Here is a 24189-nt window from a genome sequence, read left to right on the forward strand (position 1 = left end):
TTATTTCCTTTTGAAATTATGAATTGTTTATCACCCCATTATTGCTCTCTTAATTTTGCCTTATGACTGAATTGCATAAAGCTGCATTTTAAAACCTAACACTAATGTGATATTATTATTAATTAATTAATTATTACCCTATGCTATCCCATAAGATAAATCCCTTCTTTGCAGCATTCTTCCCAAAACGAAAAAGGAAAAAAGTCCTGTAGGAAGGGCAGAGAGGCCAGAGCATGAAACTCCACTTTATTTTGTTATTGAGCTGTTGGGATTGGGGTTTTCTTCGCCATCCACTCTCCTGCCTGAGTTGCAAAGCTCCAAAAGGATCAGAGGAATCAGCATTCAGGGCTTTTTTCTGCACTGAGGATTTACTGAAATGATGAATATTTGTTTCTTTCCTTTTGAAATTATGAATTGTTTGTTTATCACCCCATTATTGCTCTCTTAACTTTGCCTTATGACTGAATTGCATAAAGCTGTATTTTAAAACCTATCACTAATTTGACATTCCATAGGGTAAATCTTTGCAGAATTCTTCCCAAAGAAGGAAAAGGGAAAAGTAGGAAGGGCAGAGAGGCCAGAGCATGAAACTCCACTTTATTTTGTTATTGAGCTGTTGGGATTGGGATTTTTTCACCATCCACACTCACCCTTCCCTCCTCTGTGACTCACAGCTCTCTGATGGGCCAGGAGCTGTGGGGATTTATGAGCCAAACGTGTTCCAACAGCTCAGAGAATTTTAGGAACAGCTTCCAGCAGCTCTGGAGAGCCTCAGAGCAGCAGGTAGCCAGGAAAGACCACGGTGCTGCCAATTTTAACAGCAGAATGATTTGTTCTCTTTAAAAAAAAACCAAAAACCTTCACCATTCATTGGCTCCTTTATTTACCAAGGAGAGATTTGGGTGGGGAATAGAGGGAAGAGTCTCTTCTGTGCAGCCAGATGGAATTCTAAACCCAGTTAGTTTAGGCAGGGAGTTAAGGGGAAGATGTCAAAATATGTTTTCCATTAAGGCAAGAGCGGAAAACACGAGGTTAAAAATACAGAATACAAACAATTCCTGCTCTGCTACCAGAACCTGTGCCAACAGGAGGGATTTGAGCACCAGAGTTAGCTTCAACCAACAGCAACAGAGTTGTTGTAAGTCAGAAATTTGGTATTTTATTCTGAAATATTTGCTTGGGGTGCTGCTCGCCATCAGACTTCAGTCAAAATAAGCCTTAGCAAATGATATGTTAAACGATCCCATCTGCCTGTTTCAAAGGCAAAAAAGCCAAGTAGATTTTGTTAATCCTGAATTTCCAGTTCAGCCTTCCAACTGAGAAGGGACATTTTTTGCTCTTATTCACCACGTGAAAGCAGCAATCAAGACACTGACAGCAAATTTTAGCAATCAATAGAACATTGAATTTTTTATTTTTTTTTTTTACTGGAGAAGTTTTACTTTCTGCAGATGGAAGGGAGAAAAAAAGAGAGCACCATCACCTTCCCTGCATCTGCACTTAGGTGCTGTGGCAGAAAGCACTCCAGAAGGAATAATTCTCATTTTTCTGCACCTCCAGCAAAGAGGGGTTTGGAGGAGCCACAGGGAAAGAGGCAGTGACAGCTGAGAGGAGGGGAAAGGGGAGAAGGGAAAAGGGGAAAAGGAGGAGAGGGGAAAAGGGGGAAAGGAGGAGAGGGGAAAAGGGGGAAAGGAGGAGAGGGGAGAGGGAGAAAGGGAGAAAGAAGAGAGGGGGAAAAAGGGGACAGGGGAAAGGGAAAAAAGGGAGGAAAGGAAGAAAGAAGGGGAAAAGGGGAGAAAAGGGGGAAAAAGGGGAGAAGAGGGAAGGGAAGGGAAGGGAAGGGAAGGGAAGGGAAGGGAAGGGAAGGGAAGGGAAGGGAAGGGAAGGGAAGGGAAGGGAAGGGAAGGGAAGGGAAGGGAAGGGAAGGGAAGGGAAGGGAAGGGAAGGGAAGGGAAGGGAGAGAGAGAGAAGAGAAGAGAAGAGAAGAGAAGAGAAGAGAAGAGAAGAGAAGAGAAGAGAAGAGAAGAGAAGAGAAGAGAAGAGAAGAGAAGAGAAGAGAAGAGAAGAGAAGAGAAGAGAAGAGAAGAGGAGAAGGAGACATTTCATGGAATGGTGTTTGCAGCCTGGCTCTCCAGCCCCACCAGCCCCTGCACTCGTGTGTGCAAGGGCCAAAGCTGAGGTTGGACAGGGGGACATTTTAATTTAAAATTAAAATCCTGTGTTTTTACATGATTGGACCTTATCACTGCCTATATCCTCTAACCAGTCTGCACGTGCTCCTGTTCTGGGGGAAATCATTCTTCCAGGGAACAGACAGTAGCTCAACTCTTATATTAACTTTCTGATGCAGGGAAAATTAGTAAAAATTTTTATAAACCTGAGCAAGGAAAAGGTGTAAATATCACTGCAGAGTGGCCACAGGCTGTCGGCTGTCACCAACTTCCACTTCACTGCTGTGCTATGATAGTTAGAAACCTGAAGTGTAAAGTGGAAATTCATCCCCGGACAATTTACTTTTCCCCAGCAGAATATTGCATGATGTTCTGGCTAATCACATAATTCAATCCTCATGTATTTAGAGATCACTCAGAAATCAGGAGAATGCATTCAAAACCTTCACTGTGTGGAACATTTCATTGCCCAAACATCACAATATAAATTCAAGCAAGTAGCTGCCAAAAGAAAAAGAACAGAAATTCCTTAATGATTGACTAAGGAGAGACTCATCACCAAGGTATTAAGTAATTCTTAGGGGAAAGTGAATTAGAATTGCAGTGTATGATGTATTAATTATTTGGTGGCAGTTGAAGAAAAAAGCTTGGGTTTTAAGGACACAGCTGGAGGAATTTAACCCATGATATAAATTGACTTTTTAAATGTACAAAAAGGGAAATCTGAGTTTCACTGGGTCCTGCAAGCAGAGCAATATGGAACAGAAAGTTTTACTCATCTGCAGCTCATTTTTGTTCCAAAATTTCCTTTTTAGAGCATTCTAGCTGTGTGTTGCTCTGGATTGTAAAACAGCATGAAGAGTGATACCGGAGTGACTTCAGCAAGAAATGCCCCAACCACTGTTTCCCCCAAATTTCTGTAACTAAACCATTTCTCCAGGGCTTTGTTGGCCGTTTTCTGAATTTTTTCAGCACCAAAACACAGCTCTGAGCATCATCTCTGCATCTCCAGCAGCCCAAGCCCTGCAGGAATCCCATCCCCAGCAAACTGGGGGAGGAAATTTTTAAATAGGAAAAACCTCTGGAGAGGGGTTTTTCCTAAGGGATCATTTTCAGAGAGCAGAAAGAAGCCAGAAGGTCCCTTCCAACCAAACCATTCTGGGATTGTCTCAGTGCTTCTGCATGAAATATTCCAGGAGGGCACAAACCAGAAAAATAGTGGCACCATCCCAAAAAAAAATAATGACACCATCCCCAAAAAATGTGTGTCTTGTTTTGATCAGTGAGTAAAGCTACAGTCACCTGAGGCTTTCAAAGCACTTCAGAAATATTAATCCTTTAGGAGTTTGCCCATCTTAACTTTCTGGGTTCTAGGGGAAAACAACAACAACAACAGCACACAGAATTCCCCCCCCCCCAAAATAAACCCAAAAAAGCCCAACCCCCCCCCACAAAACAAAACAAAAAACAACAACAAAACAAGAAAAAGTCACCAAACCAAACCAAAACCTCACCAAAATAAAAAAATTTAAAAAAAGAAAAATAAAAAACCCCAACAACAAAACCGCAAAAAAACAAAAACAAAAAACAAACAAAAAACAAACAAAAAAAAACCACAAAAAAACCCAAAAACCAAAAAACCCCAAAAAAATAAAAAAACCAAACCAAACCAAAACAAACAAAAAAAAACCCCAAACAACCCCACACCAACAGGGATTGAAATATTCTCTACTGGAAAATGGAAATGAAAGCACAGAGCAAATAAAGCAGAGTTTCCCAAACACATTCTGAAGTGCCAAAGGATATGAATTGTGGATCAGAGGAATATGGGACTGGCTGGATCAAAGATTAATTTATGCCTCAGGGGACTCCTGACACAGGGGACTCTAAGGTGGCACAGAAACCCCAGTGAGGATGGAGCCCAGAGGCCAAGAGATGAATCAGAAATGTGGAATAAACACCCTTGGAACTGCACTTGATCACAATTTACTCTTGGAAATACATAATGTGTCTGTACATGTATGTATACAGGTATATTTTATATATCAGTGTGCATAAATATCTAGGAAATGACCCAAATCCCACAGACACTGACAGAGCTGCAGCCCCAGGGCCTGAAAACCCAGAGATTTTCTTGTGAGAGTCACACCCTCAGATGTTTTGATATGAAAATGTCTCCTTTCAGTCCCCAGCGAGGAAGTGGTGATTTTGATTTTCACAACCACAGAGACTGCAAGGAACCTGTGGGGCTAAAGCCAAAGTACATTTCCCCACAGGGCAGCAGTCAGGGACTGCAAAATCCTGAGCATGAGGAGGGGAATCAGGTTTGTATGGCAGATTTTACCCATGAAAAGGAGGCAGAAAAGGACAAAGTGGTTCACAGAGAGACTCACTGCAATCCATTCCCTGTCTTGGTTGTGATCACAGAGTCATGGTGATGCCTCAGGTTTGAGTTTTTCTGTTTTTCAGGTTCTGTGCTGCTTTAGTGGGTGGGTCTGAGCCTTCTATCAGGGGATGGTGAGCTCTGTGCACAGAGCAGGGAGACAAAACAATTCCTGCTCCAGCTGGGGACCAAGGACAAATGATCCAAATCTCAGCCCCAAGAGCACAAACAACATGGGCTAAAGAGAGAAAAACAAGGATGGGACTGCATGGGCTGGGGCTGGAATTGGACAATGAACTCCAATATGCAAATGGAGCAGAACTTATAAAAGTGGGAGATCCCATGACCTTTTGTGCATTTTGTGACCATTTTGGTTCATCTCGGGTGTAGCCTTGGCTGGGCTCTTGTGCTGCCCAAGGTGCATCCATTGAGGACTTCTAATAAATCCCTGCTTTATTCTTTAGCTCTGTCTGGTCTCTGCTCTAGCTCAGCCTTCACAAGGCATCAAATCAGGTTTGGGTGGGAAGAACCTTGGAGAACAACTGGCCATGGCAGGGACACCTCCCACTGTCCCAGGTGCTCCCAGCCCTGTCCAGCCTGGCCTTGGGCACTGCCAGGGATGCAGGGGCAGCCCCAGCTGCTCTGGGAATTCCACCCCAGCCCCTCCCCACGCTCATAGTGAACAATTCCTTCCAAATATCCCATAAAAATCTCCCCTTTTCCAGGGGGAGCCATTGCCTGGCTCCTGTCCCCCAGGCCTTGTCCCCAGTCCCTCTGCAGCTCTCCTGGAGCCCCTTCAGGCCCTGCAAGGGGCTCTGAGGTTCCCCCTGGAGCCTTCTCTTGTCCAGGTGAGCACACCCAGCTCTGCCAGGGAACAATTCCTGCCCAATATCCCATCTAAATGGAATTTTTTCCCATCTAAATGTCACTTTCCTAGTGGGAGCCATTCCCTGTGTCCTGTCCCTCCATGCCTTGTCCCCAGTCCCTCTCCTGGAGCCCCTTTAGGGCCCTCAGGGGGCTCTGAGGTGGCCCTGGAGCCTTCTCCTCTCCTGCCAGGCAACAATTCCTGCCCAATATCCCGGCTAAATACAATTTTTTCCCATCTAAATGTCACTTTTTTCAGTGGGAGCCATTGCCTGGCTCCTGTCCCTCCAGGCCTTGTCCCCAGTTCCTCTCCAGCTCTCCTGGAGCCCCTTCAGGCCCTGTAAGAGTTCTGAGGTTTCCCTGGAGCCTTCTCCTCTCCAGGTGAGCACCAGGGAACAATTCCTGCCCAATATCCCATCTAAATGGGACTTTTTTCCCATCTAAATGGAATTTTTTCCTCCATCTAAATGTCACTTTCCCAGTGGAAGCCATTCCCTGTGTCCTGTCCCTCCATGCCTTGTCCCCAGTCCCTCTCCTGGAGCCCCTTCAGGCCCCACAAGGGGCTCTGAGGTGTCCCTGGAGCCTTCTCTTGTCCAGGTGAGCACCCCCAGCTCTCCAGGCTGGCTCCATGGGGTTTATCCCTAATTAACAGGGTTATTAACAGGGTTATTAACTCAAACAGCCCTGAGGTTCCTCACTCAAGAGGAGCAGAGCCCATCCCAGCAGCCTGGGTGACGCAGCTGTGCTGGAATGTCCTGGCACAGAATTATTAAATAATTAACCTCCCTCCCTCAGCGTGAGACGATCTCTACTAATTTAAATTAAATTCTCTACTAATTTAAATTAAATTCTCTGCTAATTTAAATTAAATTCTCTACTAATTTACTAAATTTATGTTAATTACTAAATTTAAATTCAATTACTAAAATTAAATTGCTAAATTAAAATTACTAAATTTAAATTAAATGACTAAACTTACTAAAATTACTAAATTTACTAAATTTAAAATAAAATTCTCTAATTTGAAATTTATCAACTATTACAAACTCTAAAATAACAATTCAATGTTATAATACTTAATAATTATATAATTTAATATATTATTAATTATGTATATGATCTAATTAATTCCTAAGTATTATCAATTTATTTGATTATTATTATTAATTTCATTGATAATCAAGTTCTTTCTTGTCACTACATACATTATTATTACTCTAATGTTTCCTCCTAACAAAAAATATTAATAGTAACAACTCATTGGACCCCAACAGATCTCTGAGTTACACCAGGAGTAGCAACAACTTTGATTCTGCAAGCCCAGCTCAGGTCAGAGGGGTGCAGGACAATGTGACAGAGGAGCTGCCTAAAATAGGAGGGTGAACTTTGCATTTCTGGCTTGAGGGGAGCTGTTTCTTCTCTATTTTTCATATAGAACAATCTACATTTTGCATACAAGCCCCAGGTTCTTTAAGGGGCTTACAGAAATATTCTGTGGAGGATATTTCACCTTCCTGGCAGGTGGAAGTCTTCTAACAATGGTGCACATCTGTCACATTAAGGAGAATAAATATTTGCTAGGAAGAAGGAAGCTCTAAAGACCAGCCTGGTGATCAGGAGCCATTATTTCTCTTATTATTTGTACCTATTAAAGAAAAATTTCCTCCCATGATTGGTCATTTAAGGTCATGAATATTTGAAAAGATCTGCATTTCATCTCCTTTGGGGGGAAGGGTGGGGGTTTGAACAGCACAAGAAATTGTTTAAATGCAAGACAAATTAGGCAGAACCAGTCCATCTGCACTTCTTCCCATCTCCCCCCACATTTCACAGCCTAGAGATGAATTTTGAGTGGTTTTTTAGATTGAACCATCCCAGACAGCTCAGGGAAGGAGGAGAAAAATATCCTTGCACAGAGCAGCGAGGTGACAGCACTGACAACAGCAGCCCCAGCACACTGAGAGCCTGGGCTTATCTCCCAACTGCTTCCTCCCAGCTTATCAGAGGCTGCACAACCTCCATTCACTGCCAAACAAGAGCCTGGCTAACAGAAAATATGAGACTGTTGGTGAGAAAGGCCCCAGAGCTGCTGGAATATCCAGCTCTGTGCACAACCCATCCCTGTTTCCCATGAGCTGCACAGAGAAGGGCGTGCACACTTCATTGTGCACCTCACCACACACCTCCAGGAGCCTCCTGCTCCAGCCTGGGCTCACAGAATTCCAGAATATCCTGAGCTGGATCCCACAGGGATCATCAGTGCAGCTCCTGGACCTGCACAGCCACCCCAAACCCCACCCTGAGCAGCCCTGAGGGCTCTGTCAGTGAGGGGCTGGGAACACAAACCCTGTGAGGAACAACTGAGGGAGCTGGGGGTGCTCAGCCTGGAGAAAAGGAGACTCAGGGGTGCCCTCATCACTCTCTGCAGCTCCTGAAAGGTGCCTGTGCTCAGGTGGGGCTGGGCTCTTTCTCCAGGAACTGACAGAACCAGAGCACACAGCCTCAACTGTGCCAAGGGAAATACAGGTTGGGTAGCAGGAAAAAAATCTAGGTTGGATATTAGGAAGTTGGTGAGATCCTATCCTATAGGTAGGATATTAGGAAAAACCTAATTAGGATATTAGGAAAAAATATAGGTTGGATATCAGGAAAAAGGTTTTTTACAGAAAGGGTGATAAAGCTCTGGAATGGCTGCCCGGGGAGGTGGTGGAGTCCCCATCCCTGGGTGTGTTTAACAAAGCCTGGATGTGGCACTGGGGGCCAGGGTTCAGTTGAGGTGTTGGGGCTGGGCTGGACTCGATGATCTTGAAGGTCTCTTCCAACCCAGTGATTCCAAAATTCTGTGATTCTGTGAATTCTGTGTCCAAAGGCTCCTGGAGCTGTGGCAGCCTTGGCACCATTCCCTGGGGAGCCTGGGCAGTGCCCAGCAGCCCCGGGGGGAAGAACCTTGCCCTGAGCTCCATGCCAAGGCCTGGCCCAGCTCCAGCCCTTGCTGGGCTCCTGTCCCTGTCCCAGAGCAGAGCTCAGCCCCTGCCCCTGTGCCTCCTCCCAAGGAGCCTCCCCTCAGACCCTTCCCCAAGTCTGCAGCCCTGAGCAGGCTGGAAGGGTCTGGCAGCAGTGGGGAACAGGCTCAGGAAGGACACACAGCTCTCCCCACACTCCCCTGCTCATCCCTGGGTGACACAGCTCTGTCCTGGGCACTGCAGACACTGGTGAGATGTCAGATGAAATCTTTTTCTGACCCAGAGATGGGGTAACTGAGAGGTGCTTTAAAAACTTTTATTCCATTTTCAGTCTCATGAGAAGGGTGAGACAATACAGATGTTAAAATTCACACCATCACAATCAGAAGCCAATTTTTCCTAATTACAATACATTATAAGTGTTTCTTTCTGTCAGGCTTTGAGAATTTTCTACAAATTTTCTCCAAATCCATTTCCCACACTGAGACCCCATCCCACCATGGTCATGAGGTGATGGAGAGAGAAATGCCATTTGTATTTGGAGCTCCTGTGCCTTGTTAAGCAGCCTTGTTCATACACCAAGTAAAGGATAATTAATGAATCATCTAATTGTGAAACTGCCCATTACCAGCCAGTAACTGAACCCACCCTAAACCAAACCTAAACTACCCTAAACCACCCTAAACCAAACCTAAACCTAAACCAGCACTAAACCAACCCAGGATCAGATCTTGGAGAAAGCCAAGAAGGGAACAGAAAAAAGAATCCCAGAATGGTTTGGGTTGGAAAGGACCTTAAAGCTCCTCCTGTTCTGCCTCCTGCCACCTTCTCACCACCCACCCAGCCTGGCCTGGAACACTTCAAGGAAGCCTCAGCTTCTCTGGGAAACCTGCGCCACAACCTCATCACTCACACAGGGAACAATCCCTTCCTGATATTTTATCTAAACCTCCTCTCTTTCAGTTTAAAGCCATTTCCTTTCACATGAGTTGATGCTCCACTCCAACAACACCTAAAACATGAGAAATCCTGTGTGCAAAAGCATCATCAGATGCTCAGGTGCTCCAGAAGACACTCATCCATCATAAATAACCCTCACAAATCAGGAGAACACAATAACTTCCACCAGCACTGCACTGAGGCCATCCCTGTATTGCTGTGTAGCACTGCTGGGTGTCTCTATATGATAATAAAAATAAAAATATAATAATAATAATAATAATAATAATAATAATAATAATAATAATAATAGTTCAGTGCACAAGGGCAGGGGCAGTACAGGGTTTTACCTGTCAGTGTGACGTTGCTTTATATAATAATAATAATAATAATAATAATAATAATAATTCTTCAGTGCACAAGGGCAGGGGCAGTGCACGGTTTTACCTGTCAGTGTGATGTTGCTTTATATAATAATAATAATAATAATAATAATAATAATAATAATAATTCAGTGCACAAGGGCAGGAGCAGTGCAGGGTTTTACCTGTCAGTGTGAGGCTGCTTTATCTAAAGCCTGCAGGACTCTCAGACACTAGAGGTCAGAAGAACAAGAATAACTGATAGCATTCCCTGGGCAGGGTGAATGTTTAATCAGCTGTGTGTTAAGCCAGAAATTCTCCAGAACAGTTCCAGGGTTGTCATGGTGGCAATGGGATCTTAAGCTGATACTAAGGAACAGTCTGACAATGACTAACCAGGTGGTTGTTAAGGAAATTGCTAATTCTGCTGAGGTTGTTTGCCTATAATCATTCCACCCCCACTTTTTCCCCTTCTCTCCTCTTCCCCTGATGTTTCCTGTCATTCTTAACTAGTGACACCTCCAGAAGAGGCATCCTTAATTACAGGCTCCATTCAGCAGGACCCTTTGCCTCGTGTTAACCTCAAAGAACCACCAGCCACGTAATCCCAGACAAATTCCTGAATTACTGCTGTTTCATCCCAAACATCACTTCATCCTCACGCTTCCAAATGAGTGGGGCACTTCCAAAACTCAGCCATGGAGGCAGAACCATCTCCCTTCACACCTGGATTTGCTCCTGATGTGTGGAGCCCACAAGGATTCCCCCATCCCCATCCTGCAAAAGGGATGTTTGAGAGTTTGGGGCATGGGTTTGGTTCCTGATGGGAAAGGAAAATGTGCACTCCAAAGCTCATTGGGAGAGAAGTAAATCCAGCCAGGATCCTTTTCTCTAGAAGGAATGGGAAAATAGAATTTTATGTGCCAAAGAGCAATTGCTGGGATTTGAACTGCCCTGAAAGCCCTGGAAGGTGAACCCTGCTGCTCTGGCCTTGAGAGGGAGCCAGGGAATCTCAGAGAATCATGGAATGATTTGGGTTGGAAAGGTCCCTAAAGCTCATCTCATTCCACCCCTGCCATGGCAGGGACACCTTCCACCATCCCAGGCTGCTCCAAGCCCTGTCCAGCCTGGCCTTGGGCACTGCCAGGAACGAGGCAGGCACATGTCTGGCAAACCTTTGGCTCACCCTCCTGACAGCAAAGAATTTCTTTGGTTATCAACCCTAAATTTCTTCTCTTTCAGTTTCAACCCATTCCCCCTTGTCCAGCCATTCCTGCTTTGTTCCTGCTCATGTTCCACCTTTTCTTTGCTAAGATGAGACTTTGTAATGATCAGAGATGCCCTGAAGAAGTGAGAGCATGGAGTCACCCTGATGCCTCAGGTTTGAGTTTTTCTATTTTTCAGGTTCTGTGCTGCTTTAGTGGGTGGGTCTGGGTTCACATGAGGGGATGGTGAGCTCTGTGCACAGAGCAGGGAGACAAAACAATTCCTGCTCCAGCTGGGGACCAAGGACAAATGATCCAAATCTCAGCCCAAGAGCACAAACAACGTGGGCTGGAGAGAGAAAAACAAGGATGGGACTGGATGGGCTGGGGCTGGAACTGGACAATGAACTCCAAGATGCAAATGGAGCAGAACTGATCAAAGGGAGAGACCCTGTGACCTGTTGTGCATTTTGGGACCATTTTGGTTCATCTTGGGTGCAGCCCTGGCTGGGCTCTTGTGCTGCCCAAGGTGCATCCATTGAGGCCTTTTAATAAATCCCTATTTTATTCTTTAGCTTTGTCTGGTCTCTGCTCTAGCTCAGCCTTCACAAGGCATCAATGGAATGGTTTGGGTGGGAAGAACCTTGGAGAACATCTGGCCATGGCAGGGACACCTCCCACTGTCCCAGGCTGCTCCCAGCCCTGTCCAGCCTGGCCTTGGGCACTGCCAGGGATGCAGGGGCAGCCCCAGCTGCTCTGGGAATCCCATCCCAGCCCCTCCCCACCCTCCCAAGGAACAATCCCTTCCAAATATCCCATAAAAATCTCCCCTTTCCCAGTGGGAGCCATTCCCTGGCTCCTGTCCCTGCAGGCCTTGTCCCCAGTCCCTCTGCAGCTCTCCTGGAGCCCCTTCAGGCCCTGCCAGGGGCTCTGAGGTGTCCCTGGAGCCTTCATGGTCTGGAGCTGGAATTGGACAATGAACTCCAATGTGGCCATTTTGGGTTGTGCTGCCCAAGGTGCATCCATTGAGGCCTCTTAACAAATCCCTGCTTTATTAATGAACTCTGTCCAGTGTGTTCTAGCTCAGCCTCCACAAGGCACCAGCCCTGCCAGGGGATTTCAGGGACGTGTCTTGAGCTGCTCCTCCTCACAGCCTGCACAAGGTACCTGCTGCTGTTTGTCCTCACACACATCCACACACCCTGCACATGAAGCCAAAGAAAAACTCCCTCACACAGGGAAAAAAAAAATTTAAAAAATTGTGGAACCTGGATGGTGGGAATATGCACCAAAGAGCTCATCAGGGAGGGATATCTCTACAGTCAATGTAATTATTATTTCTGTCAGCTTCTTGCTGAGGATTTCTTTCAGATTTGGGACAAGAAAACAGAGCATCTGATTTTTGTTTGCATATTCTTTATGTGAAAGTCATTATTGGTGTGACCTGTTCCTCTGACTGCAATGTTCAGTCATTAACCTCTTGCAAAGTTTCCTCCCACGATACATTTGTACAACTCTGAGACTTCTCTGGCATTTATTAAGCTCAGAAAAACAAATTCCTAATACTCTCATAAGCAAGCTTATGAATTGCCTTTAAATGACTTTTCAAACGCCTTCATTTGAGATTTCTACAGCTCTTCACTCCTGAGGACATCAGGAAATACCCAAGGGAATGACATGGAGTTGTGTCTGGTGTTGGGATGGATCTCAGGGAAAGGTTCTTCTGTGATTTTATGACCAGATCAAGGAACCAAAACAGTTTCTAAAGTTCTGTTTGGGAAACTTCTTGCTTCTGTTGCAATTTAAAATACAGCTTTTAACTTTCCTGCAGGGCAGACACTGCCTAAGCCGTGCAGTGACATAAGTGAGCAGGAATACCTTGGGAAGAGGAAGAGTTTCTCATTCACTGACATGAAATCACATGTCTAGACATAAGTATGTATTGTTTTAACAACTCAGCTGAATTAACAACATTTAAACTTCTCTAGAAATCACCATCTTTCATAAAACATCCCCCAAAGCTGAAAGTAAGCTTGTTTTTTTCTCCTTCCCCCCCCACCTGGAAATAATTTGTATATTTACATGTCCTGAAATAATTTCTGAAATACAAACATTGCCACCTCTTACAAAACATCACCAAAAGCTGAAAGTGGGTTTGTCTTTTCTGCTTTCCCCCCCAAATAAAAATAATTTCTGTATTACTATGACCCTGAAATAATTTCCTCTCTGTGCTTTGTGTGCTAAGAAAAGGAACTCTAGGAAGTGCCCTGTACAAATGGATTCCTCTTTGCTCAGGGAGTTAAGGCTTGCAAAGAAAGGTTTTGTTATCTATTTATGAATTTATGGATAATTATTCCATAAGCTGCTTGGATCCTTGTGTTAAGAAGTCCATAGTTTGTGCTGAAAGAAGTTTTTGTCACCTATTTATGAATTTATTGATAGTTAATCCATAAACTGCTTGGATTCCTGTGTTAAGGGGTCCATAGCTTGTGCTGAAGGAAGGTTTTATCATCTGTTTATTAATTTATTGATAATTATTACATAAGCTGTTTGGATTCCTGTGTTTAGGGGTCCATAGTTTGTGCTGAAGGAAGGTTTTGTCATCTATTTATGAATTTATGGAGAATTATCCCTAAGCTGCTCGGACAGACGTGGGAAAGCCAGCACGTTCCCAGACAAAAGCTGGAATTGTGAGTGTTTGAACAAAGGAATAAAGACCTGCCAGTCCAAATAAAACAAACCAACTCATCTGAAAGTGCAGATTGCAGACAGAAACCTCCCCTTTGTGCGTGTCCAATATTGGCACCACAAGCCTGGGTCCCCATGGATCCCAGCCCGGGTCCTGATGGATCCCAGTCCTAATCCCAATGGATCCCAGCCTGGATCCTGATGGATCCCAACCCCGATCCTGATGGATCCCAACCCAGTTCCTGATGGATCCTAACCCCAATCCCAATGGATCCCAGTCCCAATCCCCATGGATCCCAGCCTGGATCCCGATGGATCCTAGCCCCAATCCCAATGGATCCCAATCCCGATCCCGATGGATCCCAACCCAGTTCCCGATGGATCCCAGTCCCAATCCCCATGGATCCCAGCCTGGATCCTGATGGATCCCAATGGATCCCAATCCGGATGGATCCCAGGCCTGATCCCAATGGATCCCAGCCCAGATCCTGATAAATCCCAACCCTGATCCCAGTGGATCCTAACCCAGGTCCCAATGGATCCCAGCCTGGGTCCCGATAGATCCCAGCCTGGATCCTGATGGATTCCAGTCCAGAACCCGACAGATCCCAGCCTGACTCCCGATGGATCCCAGTCCGGATCCCAATGGATCCCAGCCTGGATCCTGATGGATCCCAGTCCAGAACCCGACAGATCCCAGCCCAGCTCCTGATGGATCCCAACCCAGAACCCGACAGATCCCAGCCCCGGTCCTGGTGAATCCCAGCCCAGATCCCAATGGATCCCGATGGATCCCAGTCCGGATCCCCATGGATCCCAGCCCCGGTCCCTATGGATCCCAGCCCAGACCCCAATGGATCCCCATGGATCCCAGTCCGGATCCCCATGGATCCCAGCCCCGGTCCCTATGGATCCCAGCCCAGACCCCAATGGATCCCCATGGATCCCAGTCCGGATCCCCATGGATCCCAGCCCCGGTCCCCATGGATCCCAGCCCTGGTCCCTATGGATCCCAGCCCAGATCCCAATGGATCCCGATGGATCCCAGTCCAGATCCCCATGGATCCCAGCCCCGGTCCCTATGGATCCCAGCCCAGACCCCAATGGATCCCGATGGATCCCAGTCCGGATCCCTATGGATCCCAGCCCAGACCCCAATGGATCCCGATCGATCCCAGTCCCCGGGGCCGGGCAGGCACGCTGGGCTCCCGCTGGCCCGCAGCCAGCCCTGCGCCGCTCTGGCATTTGTTCCGAGGGAGGCCGCCGGGGAGGGAGATGTGGGGTTAAAAATAACTCGGCAGCTTCCAGCAGCAACTCCCGAGAGCGGACCCGCCTGTTGAATCAGCAGCGCGCCCGGACTCCGCTTTTAGCTCGGCTCAAGCTCAAAGCGAGCGAGCGGGGGAAACGGGCTGGAATCCGCCAAAGCTGCTCTGTTTACGGGCCTCCATGGGCAGGGAAAACATGTTGTGATTACACGTGGCAGCTGTCGGTGCTCCGAGGTGTTACAAGCAAGGGGTTATTTAAAGACAATGAGTGGCGCCTTCCATTCTGCAGCACCGAAGTTATTTTGTGGAGGAATGTGGCTTTTAGTGGTAGGGAATACTCTCAGCTGGAGGATTTCCCCCAAAAGCCAGGACAAATGATGTCATCTCGATGATTACAGAATTCCAGAATAGTTTGGGATGGAAGGGAGCCTAAATCCCACCTTGCTCCACCCTGTCCCATGGCAGGGACACCTTCCACTGGCCCAGAGTGCTCCAAGCTCCATCCAACCTGGCCCTGGGCACTTCCAGGGATGGGTCTGATGGTGTTTACAGGACACAAAAAGTGTATTTCTGATGTACCTTCCCATACCTAACACACAATTTAACACCAGCTCTCTCTAGACCACACTCAGCCTTAAATCCTGGGATGGGTGACCCCATCCCTCCCTCCCAGCCTGGCTGCAGGGGCTCAGTGTGGAGCCAAGTCCCTTGATGAAGGAGGTACCTCCATTTATAGGCCAAATCTACGAGTTTATATGGCAATCTTACAAATTTATAAAGCAATCCTACCAATTTATATGGTAATCCTACAAATTTAAATGGTAATCCTACAAATTTATATGGCAATCCTAAATATTTATATGTCAATCCTACAAATTTATATGCTAATCCTACAAATTTATAAGGCGGTCCTACAAGTTTATAAGGCAGTCCTACAAATTTATATGGCAATCCTAAACATTTCTATGATAATCCTACAGATTTATACGGCAATCCTACAAAACCCTCTTAGAGAGGGCTAAAGGAAAAGACCCCAGTGTGCTGCCTGCAGTGTCAGCCCCTTTCCAGGTGCTGCAGATTTCCCAGGAGCAGAGCTGGCTCTCGGGGGCTTTGCTCCTGAGAGAGGAATTCATGAGATGCAAATGGCTCAGCAGGGAGATGCAAAGCAGGGGTGGCTGTGAGGACCTGATTCTGCCTTTCCTCTGTGGCACTGGATGCTCCTATCCCCATCCCCAGGGATCGTTCCTGTTCTGCAAGAAGCAAGCAGGGACAAAGAAATTCCAGCTGACAACCCCTTCTGTCTGTGCTTTCAGCCTTCAGGCCAAGTTCCTGTTGTTACCTGAGAACCCAGATTCCGGTTAAAAAGATGAGCAGTTCCAAACCTCGTGGTTATGGGAACAGCTCTGACAACACCAGCTCCAAACAACAAACCCCTGGAGTCTCCCCACAGCTGTGTAACCCCAAAGCAAATGAAACACATAGCACAGAATTCCAATCCATCTCCCCTCCCTTGGGACAGCAACACTGAGAGGTAAAGACACAGCTGGATTAAAAAAACCCAAAAACTGAGATTTTCATGTATCCAACACCTCTGTAGTCCTACAAAGTCCTACAAGGTCGTGCTTTGGGGGTTTTGCCTCAGCAAAACCCAGAAATCAAACTGTTCATCCCAAACTCTCTCAGCAGACACAGTCAGAGGTTGATTCAACTCGTCCAGAACGAGCTAACCACAACAGAGCCTCCCAAAATGCCTCCCCTTCTACAAAATGTGCCACTTTAAAATAAAACCTGAGACTGAGCTGATCCTGCACTGGCTGAGGCAAACTCAGACTGAAAAGTGAAACAGCAGAGGCAGAGAAGGAAGCCCAGGAGCTTAAGATTGGTATTTAGAGACGGATTTTTTTCTTTTCTCTAAGCCAGACGTTACTTTCTATTCTCAAGTGATTTGTAAGCAAGATAAAGTTGAAAAGTTTGGGCAGAAGCAGATGAAAAGAGCCTCGACTAAATGATTCCAAAGCTGAGCTCTCAGTTTAAACTATCAGTTAAAGCCTCAGTTTAAGGACATTCCAAATACAAAAAGGTAAAGTAAATTTAACAATATTTAATAAAATTATTACTAATTCTACTCTTTGATTAGTAAGTCTTGCCTCTTTCGACAGCAAAGCCAAAAAAAAGGCTTCGGAGTGCTATCTAAGTAAAAACAATGGAAACATTTAATCAGGCAGCGGGAACTCACGCTTGAAACAGGCACGTCCACAAAATCCCACTCTAACAGGAGATGAATCTTGTTTCACAACACACTTTATTCAAAACCAACAGCAGAAACCACATCAAGAACAGACGGCAGATGCTTGCAAATAGCTCTCGCTGCGATTGCCCCTCGTTTCTAAGCCCGACTCGAGAAAGCGAGCGCCGGGATCTCCCGGCTCTGGCAAACTCCAGGGACGAGCTGGAGTTGAAATCACCTCCCTCCACCCCCGAAGAGGAGGAGGAGGAGGAGCGCAAGGGGGGGACGGGGACAGCGCGGGGAGGGGGACGGGGACAGCATGGAGAGGGGGACAGAAGGACGAGAAGGACGGGGACAGAGGGAAGAGAGGGACGGGAACCACACGGGGAGGGGAACAGAGGGAAGAGAAGAACGGAGACAGCATGGAGAGAGGGACAGAAGGAAGAGAAGACAGGGACAGCATGGAAAGAGGGAGAGCACAGAGAGAGGGAGAGCACGGGTACAGCGCTGAGCGGTGCCGACTCAGATCCCAACGGAGCGCCTGCCCTGGGCCCCCTCCCGACCCTGAGCGGACACTTTGGGGTTCGCGGACCGGGTGGGACCCACCGGCAGCCCAGCGGAGCCGGGAGCGCGGAGTTCCGGGCAGCCCCGCGGAGCCGCCGGGAGCGCGGAGTTCCGGGCAGCCCCGCGGAGCCGAGAGCGGCGGTGCGCGGGCCCGCGGCCCCCCCGCCGGCCGGGCGGTGTCGGTTCCCGTGCCCGGGCGGGGCCATGCTGCGGGCGGTGCTCCGGGGCAGCGGCCCCGGCCCGCGGAGGGGGAGCCCGGGGCGGTTCGGCGGCGCCGCCTCCGCCGCTCCCAACTTTCCGAGGGCGGCGCGACCGGCGCCCCCCGCCCCGGCGCGCAGCGGGACCGCGCATCCCGCTCCGGGACAAGCCGGGTCCGCGCCGCCGGCCCCGCGCCGCGCCGGCCCCGGGGAGAATGCGGAGACCGCGCACATACCTGCACCCCCCCTCCCCGGCCGCAGTCCCACTTCCAGCCCGTCACGGGGCAGCCCCGCTCACCTGCCGTCGCCGCCGGGTGCCGCGGGCTGCGCTGGGCTCCGGCCGCCGGGGCCGCGCGTTGCCGCCGTTGGCAAGTAACAGTCTCCAGGGCTACGGTCACTATGGCGCCGGGCGCCGGGTCTCGAGGCAACTGTTGCTACCCCGGCCCCGCGCGTCACCGCCCGGTCCCGCCCAGAGGAGGCGTGCCCGGCGCTTCACCGATTTCCATTGGTCCAGCGCCTGTCTGTCAAGCAAAGGGGCGGGACACGTGGAGGGACAACCAATGGCGTGACGGAGGGGGCGTGGCCGGCGGTTGGCGCGCGGTTTGGCGCCTCGGCGCGGGGAGGGGCCGGGCGCGTGACGCACGCGCGCGAGGGCGCGGGGAAGCTGTGAGGGGGGAGGTGAAGGGGCGGGGCCTGCGCGATGATTTCACCTCAATAAACCACCAAAAAAAAAGAAAAAAAATTTTAAAAAGTTGCTTTTCCCGCTGTCAAACGTTCCAAAAGGGCGGGCTGCCCAGGGGGTTGTTGTGGGTTTTTTTTTGTAGCCCACTCCACGTGACATCAAGCCGTCGTCATGGCGACGGGGCGTGACGTCACCGACAACAACGAGTGGGAGCGGGCGGGGTTTGGGGCGAATTGGGGGAATTTCGGTGAAATGCTGCTCCCACCCCGAACTGGGGGAATATCGGTGAAATGCTGCTCCCTCCCGCCCTCCGGAGCTCGGGGGTGTGCGGGGAGAAGCCCTGGGACAGAAAATCGTCCTGCACGGACAGACGGACAGACGGACAGAGCCCGGGGCTGAGACTGCGGCACCAGGACCTGGAAATGCCGGGGAACTCCAGAGAGCGCCATGGGGGTGCTCCAGGCTGGGGGTGCTCACCTGGAGAGGAGAAAATTTCAGGGACACCTCAGAGCTCTTGCAGGGCCTAAAGGGTCTCCAGGAGAGGGACTGGGGACAAGGGAAGGAGGGACAAGAACAGGGGATGGCTTCCCACTTAAAGAAGTGAAATTTAGATGGGAAAAAAAATCCCATTTAGATGGGATATTGGGAAGGAATTGTTCCCTGGTGCTCAGCTGGACAAGAGAAGGCTCCAGGAAGAGCTCAGAGCCCCTTGCAGGGCCTGAAGGGACTGCAGGAGAGGGACTGGGGACATGCCATGGAGGGACAGGACCCAGGGAATGGCTCCCACTGTAAAAAGTGAAATTTAGATGGGAAAAAATCCCATTTAGATGGGATATTGGGTAGGAATTGTTCCTCCTGGAGAGGAAAAGGATCCAGGGGCACCTCAGAGCCCCTTGTGGGGCCTGAAGGGGCTCCAGGAGAGCTGCAGAGGGACTGGGGACAAGGCCTGGAGGGACAGGACCCAGGGAATGGCTCCCACTGAAAAAGTGAAATTTAGATGGGGAAAAATTCCATTTAAATGGGATATTGGGCAGGAATTGTTTCCTGGCAGGAGAGGAGAAGGATCCAGGGAGAGCTCAGAGCCCCTGGCAGGGCCTGAAGGGGCTCCAGGAGAGGGACTGGGGACATGCCCTGGAGGGACAGGACCCAGGGAATGGCTCCCACTGTAAAAAGTGAAATTTAGATGGGAAAAAATCCCATTTAGCTGGGATATTGGGTAGGAATTGTTCCTCCTGGAGAGGAAAAGGATCCAGGGCCACCTCAGAGCCCCTTGTGGGGCCTGAGGGGCTCCAGGAGAGCTGCAGAGGGACTGGGGACAAGGGATGGAGGGACAGGACACAGGCAATGGCTCCCACTGAAATTTAGATGGGAAAAAACCCATTTAGATGGGAAAAAAACCCCATTTAGATGGGAAAAAACCCCATTTAGATGGGATATTGGGCAGGAATTGTTGCCTGGCACAGCTGTGGCTGCCCTTGGAGCCCTTTCAGTGCCCAAGGCCAGGCTGGATGGTTCCTCACTCCCCATATCTCATCCTGTTTTATTTTGTCAGTGAAACCCAGCCCAGGCTCCAAGCCACTCTCACATTTTTTGAATGCAGGTGCTGCCTAGGAAAGCAGCAGTTTTTTATAGAGCTTTACGAAATAGCTCTGTTTGTGGGGGTTTTTATGGGGTTTTCCCTGACTGTTAAATTCAGCAGAATCCCCAGCACTTGCTCTGAAAAATCCCCATCAGGTATTTCACCATTTCCAGGATTGCTTTCCTGACATGCAATAAAAAAAAAAAAAAAGAGCTTTTATGATGTATTTTTTCTGCAACGTTTTCTGAAAAGTATGTCCCAGCCTCAGCCAAGGAAGTGTGTGGAATTTGTACCCATGGAGACTCCAATAACACAGCCTGCTCCAAACACCACAGGATTATTACTTTTCTTACCTAACACTTCTGGAAAGGAGTTACTGGAAAAGGAAGTGACTGAGTGAGGCAATTTAAATTTTAGACACTGGTTAGAGAGCAGATTTCTGGTTGCTGTTCCTGCTTTTGGGAGATTACCACGAGAGTTACACTGGAAAAATTCATGGAGTTGTGTGTCTGACCAGTGTGGACACACTGAGGGACCTTTGGATAAAATAATTTGAATAAAAAAATAATTTTTATTCTGTGAGTGAGCTTTGGAGAAGCTCCTGAGGAAAATAATTTGTATTATATTTAATTATTTTTATTCTAATTTATTTTTATTTCTATTTTATTTTTTAAATATTTTATTTTAAAAATATTTTATTTTAATTCTCTTTTTATATATAATTTTATTCTTGATGGGTTGTAAATGCTTAAGCCAGACATATTTAAAAAGAACAACTTTTAGGTGAGCAAAACATGCAGTAGAAGAGAAAATAGAAGTGAAATAGTTTTTAAAAAATCACCTAGGACAAATAAACATCCACCTTTACTCCTGGAAACTGAGACCACATTAATAGATTTGCCTTAAACACTCCTGATGTGTTTGAAGGTTGCTCTCATTCCTTCCCTCAATCTCTTGTTTTACAAATGAAGAAATGAAGCAATACTCTGGTTTTTGTTTTGTTTTTTTCCCTAAAAACCACTCAGTAAACAGCTATTTTTTAATCCTGTGGTCACTGGTTCCTGCTTGAGCAGGAATAAATGCATTGGGTTTGGCCACACTGAGTTGCACCATGCTGATTTTGAATTATCACTCAAATTTACAAGGAGCTGAATGAAATTCCTCAGCCCCATGTGTTGTTGCAGCTCTGTTACTTTTAGTTTTTAGGGCACGATTCCCCACTGAACAGCAAAAAGAAATATAAAACACATTTGGGTGTGCTCCTGTTCTTCCCAAAGTGCCAATTCCTGAGTGCAACCCAAAGCACAGGTGCCAACAGCATCGTGAAATTCTCCGAATCACGGAGCCATTGGGGCTGGAAAAACCCTCAGAGATCTTCAAACCCAACCCAACCCTGCCCCAGCCCTGTCCCCAGGTGCCACAGCCAGTTTTGAACCCTTGATAATGCTTGAAATTTTTAATAATGCTCAGCACGGCACCTTTGGGAAACCCTGCAGCCCACAGGGGTCAGGCAGAATCACCACAGCACTTTTATTTTTAATGATTTTTAAGTTATTTTCAATTTTCTTGTGCCAAGCTGATCACTGGGATGAATTTTTCTTTGGTTTTTTTCCAGCCTGTTGATGAGCCAGATCTCGCTCCTCTCACACCGTACCAGGCGCTGGGGGAAGGGGATGAATTTCCAAAAGTTGTAAAGAAAGAGAACTTTGATTTTTCTCTTCCTTCTCTTTTCTCCCAGCTTGCTGCAGCTGTCTCTGCTACCCACAGGAGGGCACGTTCCTCAAAGCAAACTGGAATTCAGCTCAAACCCAATCCTGCCCAAAGGGCCTCATTGATTGACTTGATTTCACTAAAGGGAGATTTGAACAGCAAAACTGTTTTCTGATGAAAGCAAATTCCTTGTAAAGGGAGCAGGATCCTTTGAAATATTGTGTTTAGCCATGAAAAATGTTGTTGTTTTAGGTGCTGGAAATGAAACCTGAAATGAAACTATTCCTTTAAATTGTTTTCTGCATGAAAAAAAAAAAAATAAATTCCCAGAGGGTTAAAACCAAAAGCAATTTTTTAAATTGCCTTTGGGATTTTTGCTTAAAGAAAAAGTTTTAAATGGGAGAGAATCCCCATTCCAAACAGGGACCAAACAGCACCTAGGAGATTTCTGTGTCAGCTTCCTCCCATCCTTGGAGGTGTTTTCCAACCCTAATAATAACCCTAATTATTATTCTCTCCGTGCTGCCTTTTGCTGCTGAGTGAGCTCAGTGCAGAGCATTTGGAGGCTGAACTGGTGCCTCTCTGTGTCCCCTGTCCCACAGCGCCTTCCCCTGCAGGCTGTGAGGACCATCTCATCTGTTATTGTGGATTTTCCCTTTAAAATATCAGCCATAAAATGAAATTCCAAGATCATTTCATTCCCAATCATTTCAATTCGTGGTGCACACAAACAGGTCCTGCTTTTGCAGGCAGGGAGTCACTCCAGAGCTGCACTTAGGAATTAAATCTCCATTTAATCTCCATCCCACCTATTTCCAAGGAAATTCCAGTGAGACTGGTGCAAACTGCAGCTTTTTCCTGCCCCACTCCTTGGGCACAGCCCTGGCTGAGCTCCTGCTCCAAGCAGAGCCCCAGGGCTTTGTTTTCTGCACCACAAACTCCACCACAACAACATCCTTCGGTGCTTTGGGCTGGCCTTGAGAGGAGAAATCTGTGGAGTGTGGCTGTGCCAAGGAAATTCCAGGCTGGAATTTTCCTGTCCTGCTCTGCCCAGCCTCTCTCCAGCAGGACAATGAATCCCAGGCTGTTATGGGATCTTGGGATCTTTTTCCATCAGGACAATGAATCCCAGGCTGTTATGGGATCTCTCTCCAGCAGGACAATGAATCCCAGGCTGTTATGGGATCTTTTCCCATCAGGACAATGAATCCCAGGCTGTTGTGGGATGCTCTGTCCTGTCCTGGCAGTGGCCCAGAGCATTTTTTTCCTCAGCCTGGAAGCAAACAGGTGAGTGCTGAAGAAAGAGAAAGAGGAGAGGATGTTCAGCCCTTCCTGTGCTCTTTTTTCCTGTCTCCCTTGGGTTGCACAACAATCCCTGCCAAAGCTTCTCTGCACCATGTGGGATTTGGGAAGGTCACTCTTCCCAACCTCATATCTTCCCCCTAACAAGTTTTTAGGCCACCTAAAACCCCAAATGCTCTCTTTTCACCCACCCTGGAAATTTCCTTTTATGAGATTTAAAGGACCAAGCATTTATCTGCAGTTTTATCTGTTTGGTTTTGGCTGTAGCTGCCTGGAAATTCCACCAAAAAACACAGGATAAAGTCATGAAAAAAAACCACAGTGCCTGTGGGTTTTTTGTGTGCCACTCCCTGCAGCTCCTGAGCCCACAGGAGGAGGATGTGTCACAACTTGGATGAAATCAAGGGCAGTCAGACTGATAGGACTGAATGCATGTGGAATTCTGTGGAATGAAACCCTCAGTGGCCGAACAGCCCCTGTGCAGGGTTTAAATGGAATTTCTGCACAAAGCACAGGTTTGCTGGGGAGTGAGACAGAGACAGTGCAAAGCAACACATTCCATTTTCAGAAGGCTTGTGTAGTAAAATCAGGAGGAAATGATTGGCATCCATTGATTCAGAATGCTGAACAATTGCTTTATTAAACTATGCTACATTACATTAATACTATATTAGAACTATACCAAAGAGATACTGTCACTGTCATATTTTCTGAAAAATCCTTTCACCGGGATTTATTCTCCTGATTTATTATCAGAGAAAAATGAAAACAATATTATCTCCTTTGCTTCTCCTGTGTTTTGCTGCTTTGGAATGTGGTTGGAGATTGTTTATCCAACAGGTGATTGTTTGATTGGTTTCATGTGAATTGTTTTTTACTTAATGAGCAATCACAGTCCAGCTGTGTTGAGACTCTGAGGAGTCAGTCATGAGTAAGTATCTAATAATTAGTATCTTATAATATATAAGTATATATTAGAGTATATATATAGTATCTTATAATATATAAGTAATATATTATATATAATACTATTATAATTAGTATCTTGTTAAGCCTTCTGTAAGTATCCTCTCTCTATTCTTTAGTAT

At 47.2% G+C, this 24189-nt stretch overlaps 1 protein-coding gene and 1 long non-coding RNA gene across 8 annotated transcripts in view; one reads left to right on the forward strand and one right to left on the reverse strand.

The window, feature by feature from the left end:
* Positions 1–18261, reverse strand: part of RFX2 (regulatory factor X2) — an 87518-nt gene extending 69257 nt beyond the window's left edge. For all 7 annotated transcript variants that reach the window (XR_011683191.1, XR_011683190.1, XM_071452251.1 and 4 more), the window contains exon 1: positions 18127–18261. The gene's annotated coding sequence lies outside the window, so the exon portion shown is untranslated. The remainder of the gene's footprint in view (positions 1–18126) is intronic.
* A 399-nt stretch (positions 18262–18660) lies between these two features.
* On the forward strand, positions 18661–22122 carry LOC139602175 (uncharacterized). Its single transcript, XR_011683122.1, has 2 exons — positions 18661–18963; positions 21828–22122. It is a non-coding gene; the product is annotated as an uncharacterized lncRNA (long non-coding RNA).
* Positions 22123–24189: the final 2067 nt, after the last annotated feature.

This window comes from Agelaius tricolor, unplaced genomic scaffold, assembly GCF_023055355.1.
Source record: "Agelaius tricolor isolate 1412-34295 unplaced genomic scaffold, bAgeTri1.0.p SCAF_33, whole genome shotgun sequence".
Taxonomy (NCBI): Eukaryota; Metazoa; Chordata; class Aves; order Passeriformes; family Icteridae; genus Agelaius; species Agelaius tricolor.